Genomic DNA, 8,750 nt, shown 5'->3' on the forward strand with positions numbered 1-8,750 from the left:
AAAAATGCAATTCCCTTTAAAAATAAATGATTAAAACGGGAAGCCGGTGGTCGCAATGCCGACCGCCGGCTTCCCGACTGCTTAATCCCGGCAAGGTACTAATGACAGGCGTTGAAATCTTGATGCATGTCATTAGACCTACATCGGGAGCACGACACCCGGCTTACCAATCGAAGGTAAGCTGGGCGCCGGGAGCAGACAGCCACGGGGGGGGGACTTGGAGTTAGGCACCCTCCTGGGACATTAGGGTTAGGCTTAGGGGAAGGGGGGGTCAGGGTTAGGCACCCCCCGGGAGACTTATGGTTAGGCTGCGCGGAAGGGGGGGTTAGGGTTAGGCACCCCTAAAGGTGAGTTGGGGGGGGGGGGGGGAATTAGGTTAGTTATACTTACCCTGAGGACGATCAGGTTTTCTTCCTCTGTTGGGATGCGGCCAGCGGTAAATCATACTGATTCCATTAAAACATATGGTCTGCCTTCCCCTGCCAGTGCCCACTGACCCATTTACTTCTGTAAATGTTTGCTCCTAATTCAGCCCTACGTCAGCATCTACAATATGGTATATTGCAGCAGTATGTTGTATCAGATTGCAGTGTTGTGTATGATGTATGTATTTTCTATGTTTCCTGTATGTGACAGTGTTATCAAACTCCATATCTTAATGTGAATGCTCCCAGTTGTAGGTTAGCTGCTGCCACCACCAGGCTTTTCCACCAGAACCTGGAATCGCTTACTTCTGTGTGCTGTGCAAGTGCTTTTTCCTCTTGCCGGCTCCTCCTGGATGATTACTATGGATCAGCGCTGCAATTTGATGCTAAGTTCAACACAGGGCAGCTGAGGGCTGGAATTCAGCAGGTATAGGTGAATTGCAGGATCTTTCCGGAAACTTAGTATTTATTGCTCAAATTACCTTTTTTGTCATTTTTACCCATTGGTGGACAAAGAAAATGCAGCTCCCTTTTCTACTTCAGGGTCCATAGGGTATCCACAGGATACCTTGGGGTATAGGTGTGACGTCAGTCGCAGGGCACCAAAGAGTTAAGCTTTCAGCCTCCCAGGATGCACTAGGTCCCCCCCCTATACCCCGCCCCCGGGCCAAGGCACCTCAGTTTAGTTTGGTGCCCGGCCGGCATCGGGTGCACCTGTCGGAGTGGGGGCTAGAAGAGCCCCTGAAGCTTTCTTCAATGCAGCTGTGGCTGCACATCTGGATGTACAGCATGGACAGTCAGTCCTGACGTCCATGCTGTCTTCCCTACACCCCCGCCGGTACCAGAACGCCGGTACCGATCCGGGGATGCTGGTGAGCATCTGGGGTCACAGCTAGCGGTGACCCCAGATGTTCCGGACCATGGCCGGAACCAAGGGGGACAAAGGTAAGCAGCGGGGTCCCGCGGTGGGTCCCCGCTGGTCACATGGTCCTAAGTCCCCAGGCAGGGGGCTCCCTGGGGACTGGCTGCAGCGTGGAGCCAGGTACTGAACCTGCGCTTTCCACTACCCCCTGGGACAGCAGACCGCAGCAGAGCGGTAGCGCTGCAGCGTCCCAGGGGTTAAATGCATGCCAGGGGAGCGCGCCTTCCCTGTCTCACAGCCGGCGCCTCCCCCGCTGCACACAGCCCTCTCTGCACTGTGCTGACTGGTCCTGTGTCAGCGCTCCTCCCCCAGGCCAGCTTCTCTCTGCTCCTCGGCGGCCATCTTCTCTGCAACGCATGGTGAACGCTGCTGGAAGTCTGGAAGGAAGCATCGTGGTCTGGGTCCCCCCGCATACCTCTCCTCCGCTGTGGCTCAGGTCTGTGTATGCAGCGCTGTGTCCTACCAGGCACTGTGTCTGTGTAGTTGAGTGATCAGCGCTGTTAGTGCAGGAATTGTTATTTCTCTGCATTGTATGTGACTGTGCTAGCGCTGCCTGTAACTTTTCTTCTCTAAACTGTCAGCTTTATTACTGTCCCTGTTCTTTCTGCTAAAGCCCTTGCGGTGCGGTGCTGCAGGGTGGTCTCTCGCCTATTTAATACTTAATTGGTGAGAGAGGTCACATACGTGGTGCCATCATGTCTGAAAGTGATTTTCCTCTCCGGCTACAGTGTACCACGTGCAAAGTACCGTTAGCGGAGGGGGAGGGTAGCGCGGAGGGCCTTTGCCGGCAGTGTTTGTCCATGGCGCGGCCTATTACGGTTACAGCACCGGTACAGGAGCCGCCCTGGGCTTGTTTCGCTCAGGCGTTAACAGCTTTAGTGGGCCAGTTAGCTCCGCAGCCCGCGTTTACTCCGATGGGTTTGTCCCAGCAGTCTGTGGTGTCGTCACCCATGCAGGGGCTCCCACGACAATTGGTGGTACCCCACAGTCTCCCTATATCCCCGCTCCCGGGTTCTCAGGAGCCAGCGTGGGTTAACTCCCTGACGAGTTCTGTACAGCACTTGTCGGATGTGTTGCAAGGGGAGTCTGTGATGCGGCCTCATAAAAGCCCGCTGGCGTCTCTGTCCGCTCCTTATGAGGATGACGAAGGGACGTCTGATGATGGGGAGATTCTGGATCCTTACGATCAGGAACCTCTCCATACTAAGGACGCTGATGCTAAGTCCAAAGTATATATTCCTGGACTTATTCGGGCGGTCCGCACAGCCTTGGTGATTGAGGACGAAGTTCCCCCAGCGGCTAAATCTAAGTATGCCTTTTTCAAAGATGTGAAAGGCGATGCCACAGTCTTTCCTCTTTCGGGTCAGTTGGTGGACCATTTAGAGGAGGCGTGGAAACAACCTGGCAAAAGATACCAGCCGCAGAGACGCCTGGCGGTGGCTTATCCGTTCGCGGATAATTATTTTGCTAAGTGGGAATCCCCTCCACAGGTGGATTCTCACGTGACCCGTCTTGTCCGTAGTGCCACATTGCCGATGCCATCCATGTCCTCCCTTAAGGATGCTACGGACCGCAAGGTAGAAATCTGCCTGAAGTCCGCTTATTCCCTTGCAGGGGGGGCAGCACGGCCGGCTATGGCCATTTGCTGGGTTGCCAGAGCGATGGAGCGCTGGGCGGATTCATTAGAGGCTTTTTTTGAATCCGACTGTCCGGCCGAACAGGCGGAGTTGATTGGCAATCTCCGTGATTCGGCCACCTACATCAACGAGGCGGCTCTAGACATTAGTACTCTGGTGTCTAGAATTTCTTCAGCAGCGGTAGCTGCTCGTCGCACCTTGTGGCTGCGATCCTGGAAGGCGGACGCAGATTCCAAGAAAGGTCTGGAAGCGTTGCCGTTTACCGGAGAAGTTCTCTTCGGTCCGGATCTGGATAAGATTGTGGCCACGCTGGCGGCAGCCAAATCTGCTTGTCTCCCGTCGGCCGCTGCTCCTTCTGGTTCTGGACCATCGTCCTTTCGGTCATCTAGGGCCCAGGGCAGGCCCAAACCACAGTCGTTTCCTCGACAGGCTGGCCCTAAGAAATCGGTCAAGCCCCGGAAACAGGCATGGAGTACCAGACGTCCGGCCCCCAAGCCAGATGACAAGCCTGCGGCCTGACGGTCCGGGTCTCCCCTTGGGGGATCCCAGGGTGGGAGGCCGCCTGCTGCAGTTCTCCCGGTGTTGGTGGTTCACTACGACAGACACTTGGGTTCTGGAGGTGGTCTCCCACGGGTACGCCCTCTCCTTCCGGCACAGACCCCCGGCTCGATTCTTCACCACGGGTCTACCATCAGACTGGAACAAGGCTACGGAGCTGCGGAAGGTATTGCACACTATGCTCCAGGCTGGAGTTATAGTGCCTGTTCCATTCTCCCAGAGGGGCCAGGGTTTCTATTCAAATCTATTTTTGGTACAGAAACCCAATGGGTCATATCGTCCGATTCTCAACCTCAAAGCACTCAACAAGTCTTTGCGGGTCCCGAAGTTTCGGATGGAGACCCTACGGTCCATCATTCTGGCGCTGGAACCTGGGGACTACATGGTGTCATTGGACATACAGGACGCTTACCTGCATGTCCCTATTCTTTTGCGCCATCAAGAGTTCCTTCGGTTTGCAATCCGCAGTGACCACTTCCAGTTTCGGACGTTACCTTTTGGCCTGGCGACAGCACCACGTGTTTTCACCAAGGTGATGGCGGTCATGGCGGCTTCTCTGCGGCTGCAAGGAGTCCGCATGTTGCCGTACTTGGACGACCTGTTATTGGTGGCAGGATCTCCAGAGCTCCTGTTACACCACTTGGACCTGACCATTGCACTGCTGCAACGGCACGGCTGGCTAATCAACTGGCAGAAGTCCACTCTAATCCCGTCTCGGAGGATTCTGCATCTTGGAGCCTTATTGGACTCGGGACAGCAAAGGATCTTCGTGACGGAGGACAAGATCTCTGCTTTACAGTCAAGGGTGCGCAGTTGTCTGCACAGCCGCCGGGTGTCCTTACACTCGGCGATGAGGTTACTGGGCTCCATGGTGTCGGTGTTCGACATGGTGGAATTCGCCCAGTTTCACTCCAGATCTCTGCAGCACCTGATCCTGTCCAAGTGGAACGGGCTGCCTCAGTCTCTGAAGTTCCAGACGATTGTGCTCACCCCGGAGGTTCGCCTGTCCCTTGCGTGGTGGTTAAAGACGACCCACCTCAACAAGGGACGTCCGTTCTGGGTTCCAAATTGGGTCCTGTTGACAACGGACGCCAGTCTTCGGGGCTGGGGAGCAGTTTCGGGTCCACACTTGTTCCAGGGCAGGTGGACGCCGACAGAAGCGGAGCTTCCAATAAATATCTTGGAACTCCGTGCGGTCTTCAATGCTCTCCTGCAGGCACAGCGGTTTCTCCAGGGTCACCCGGTGCAGGTCCAGTCGGACAACGCTACCACCGTGGCCTACATAAACAGGCAAGGAGGAACTCGCAGTCGGGCGGCTCTCGTAGAGGTCTCTCGGATCCTGGTTTGGGCGGAGCGGAATCTTCCGGCCATATCAGCGGTCTTCATCCCGGGAGTGCTAAATTGGGAGGCGGACTTTCTAAGTCGCCAGGACGTTCATGCAGGGGAATGCTCCCTACACCCGGACGTTTTTCAACTACTGGTGGACAGGTGGGGTCTTCCAGAGATCGACCTCATGGCGTCCCGGCACAACAACAAGTTGCCGGTGTACGGGTCTCGCACAAGAGACGAAGGGGCGTCTCTGGTGGATGCTCTGTCCGTCCGGTGGACGTTCCGGTTCGCATACCTGTTCCCTCCGGTCTCCCTTCTTCCACGGGTAATCCGGAAATTCAAACAGGAAGGAGGGACGTTCCTGTTGATAGCTCCCGCGTGGCCCAGACGGCGCTGGTTCTCAGACCTTCAGGGTCTGTCCGTGGACAGTCCTCTGCGGTTGCCGCTACGACCGGACCTTCTGTCTCAGGGTCCTTGTCTTCACCCGGACCTGACTCGGCTGTCTTTGACGGCGTGGCTGTTGAGACGGCCATGCTGAGGTCCCGGGGGTTTTCCAGCTCTGTGGTGCGTACCATGTTACGAGCTCGGAAACCGTCTTCCGCGAGGATATACCATCGCGTGTGGCATACGTTCTTCCAGTGGTGTCGACCGAGAGGTTATGCACCGCGGGAGTTTCGTCTGTCTCGGATTCTCGCCTTCCTGCAAGTGGGACTAGATAATGGGCTTCGCCTTGCTTCTTTGAAGGTACAGGTTTCGGCCCTATCTGTCTGGTTTCACCGTAGGATTGCTACAATCCCGGATGTGCGTACCTTTATGCAAGGTGTTCTCCGTATTCAGCCGCCCTTTGTTCCACCTGTGGCGCCTTGGGATTTGGCTGTGTTCCTGAGGGCTCTCCAAGGACCGCCGTATGAACCACTGGGCTCAGTGGATATTAAATGGCTAACAGCTAAGACTGTTTTCCTTCTGGCCATTGCTTCGGCCAGACGTGTTTCTGAGTTAGGGGCTCTTTCTTGTAGACCCCCTTTCTTGGTTTTTCATGGGAACAGGGCAGTGCTCCGCACTCAGCCCGAGTTTCTTCCCAAAGTTGTTTCCCAGTTTCATGTTAACGAGGAAATAGTTGTTCCGGCCTTTAACTCACCGGGTCTTTCCGTGGGTGAGGCCTCTTTGGATGTTGTGCGGGCCTTAAGAACTTATGTTGACCGCACTTCTTCGTTTAGGAAGTCGGACGCTTTGTTTGTCCTCTATGGCTTCCGTAAAAAGGGTTGGCCTGCTTCAAAGCAAACTTTGGCAGCCTGGATCCGTATGGCTATTTCTGAAGCTTATCTTCATGAAGGCCTACCGGTCCCTCCTTCTCTGAAGGCTCATTCCACTAGGTCTGTGGGTCCTTCGTGGGCAGCTCGACGTGGTGCCTCGGCAGTTCAGATCTGCAAGGCTGCTACGTGGTCTTCTGTCCATACCTTCGTGAGGTATTACAGGTTTGACACCTTCGCCTCTCAGGATGCTTCCTTCGGGTGGCGGATTCTCCTTTCTGCACAGGAGCGTCCCCACCCTTAAAGGATACTGCTTTGGGACATCCCCAAGGTATCCTGTGGATACCCTATGGACCCTGAAGTAGAAAATATGAGATATGGTAAGAACTTACCCTTGTTATCTCTATTTCTACGAAGTCCATAGGGTTCCACAGGACTCCCGCCCTGTCGCACCTGTGCTGCAGATGGGCTTTGCTCTGGTCACCGGTTTTCCGTCTCCCTCTGGTGAAAATGTGATTCTTGTATGTGTCCAGATCTTTGTTCTCTCTCTTCCTTCTCCTCCTCCGGCCTATGACTTGGTAACTAACTGAGGTGCCTTGGCCCGGGGGCGGGGTATAGGGGGGGGACCTAGTGCATCCTGGGAGGCTGAAAACTTAACTCTTTGGTGCCCTGCGACTGACGTCACACCTATACCCCCAAGGTATCCTGTGGAACCCTATGGACTTCGTAGAAATAGAGATAACAAGGGTAAGTTCTTACCATATCTCATATTTTTGTTTGACAAGCAAGATAAGCATTGTTAAACAGCCGGATCTACCGCCGGACCCATGCCTGGTGGTTGGAATCCCGACAGAGGAGGAAATCCCGATCGTCCAAGGTAAGTATTCTCTAACCTAACTCTCTTAGGAGTGCCTAATCCTAACTCCCCCCCCCAGGCCTAACCCTAATCCCCCCCTCTAAGTGCCTAAACCTAACCCCACCCCCCTTCCCCGCCACCTAAATCTAAGTCCCCTGGGGAAGTGCCTAACCCTAACTTCTGCCTGGGAGTCCCTAACCCTGCCTTCCCCTAGCCTAAACCTAACCTCGTGGGGGGTGCCTAACCCTAAATCCTGCCCGGGAACCCTAACCCTTCCCCCTGCGGCGTCCCTTTGATCGGGATGACAGGCGTCTAAATTTAGACGCCTGTCATTTAACCCTCGCCGGGATTAAGCAGTCGGGAAGCGGCTGTCGGGATTAGGTCCGCCGGCTTCCCGACTGCATACCAAACAGCCTGCTCCTGGTTTATACCTAAAGGTGCCAATCCACTAGAAGACAGGCAAAAGACTGCATGATTACAACATTGTAATCGTGCAGTCGTTTGTCAGTCTGTGATGTGCCTACACTGAACGAGCAGTCGTTCAGTGTAGGCACAATCAATCATCATCTGCAAACATGCTGAACCTGACGTTCTCGTCAGCTTAACCAGCATGTTTGCACGATGTTAGGTGTCTACAAGACCAATTTTTTAAACAATCTGCGAACGATATCGTTATCGTTCGATCGCTCATTTTAATCATTTAGTGGATAGGCACCTTAACAAGACCATCAATATCGGGGGATTGTGTGCCCTCTTACCCTTCTGAAAACATGCACAACCAGGGGTAAGGGTGGCACAGATCCCTCTTCACCCTGCTCCCACCAAGTCTGGCCTTGGCTGTTTTAATTTCCTAAACAAAATTTCCTCCAGGCAACCTGTTGAGAAGTCTGACACTCCATTTAAAACATTATTGGCTCCAGAGATATGGTAGCTAGACCACAAGGCTGCAGTCTCTCATCTGTGCTCCAATGTGATTCCCAGCTTCTTGCAAGCCTTAGGAAGCAGAACATCTAATTCCCCACAGTGCCACTTTCTACTAGGTCACCTGAGATGGGTTATCCCTCGGGCAACACCGTGCTCTGATTCCTATTACCAGGATGTGATGTGGACCACCAGGGTGAGTTTTCAATACTTATTTAAATATTTAAGAATGGTTAAATAATGAAAAATTTTAAGACATCTAACATTTACATGTTATAGATGCACTGGTGGTCAGATTGTCTGTATGTAATACTCCAGGTGCTGAAACTTGGTGTTACACCTGACCCTCAGCACATGTGTGGGGGAAGGGGGACTCTGACACACAAAACTAATACCATCAGATTTTGTGAAAAATGGTAATAGGGAAGAAAGGCCCTCATTCAGAGCCGTACGCTCTGAGCAGAGCGCACGCTCTGAATGAGGGCCGGGCTCCATTTTCATGGAGCGTCCTCCTGGACGCTCGTATAGCTGTGGGTCACCACCCACAGGCTATACGAGCGTGCATTGTGATGGTCGCGATGGTCGAGACCATCGCGACCATCGAATTTGCGAGCCGGAGCCTGCGGTTGAGGTTTTCAACCGCAAGCTCCGGAGTGATTTTGGCTCTATCAGAGCCAAAATCACTCCCACTGACATCACTAGTGATGTCAGTGGGCCGGCTTCTGACGGGAGGCGTTCCTGTGGGAACGCCCCCGTCAGGGAGGCACGCCCACCAAAGGGGGCGTGCTGTCAATTAACTGACAGCACGCCCCCTTTGATCGGACACAACGAGCGAAGGACTTTCCTTCGCTC

This window comes from Taudactylus pleione, unplaced genomic scaffold (genome assembly GCF_031769625.1).
Source record: "Taudactylus pleione unplaced genomic scaffold, aTauple2 ptg000959l, whole genome shotgun sequence".
Lineage (NCBI taxonomy): Eukaryota > Metazoa > Chordata > Amphibia > Anura > Myobatrachidae > Taudactylus > Taudactylus pleione.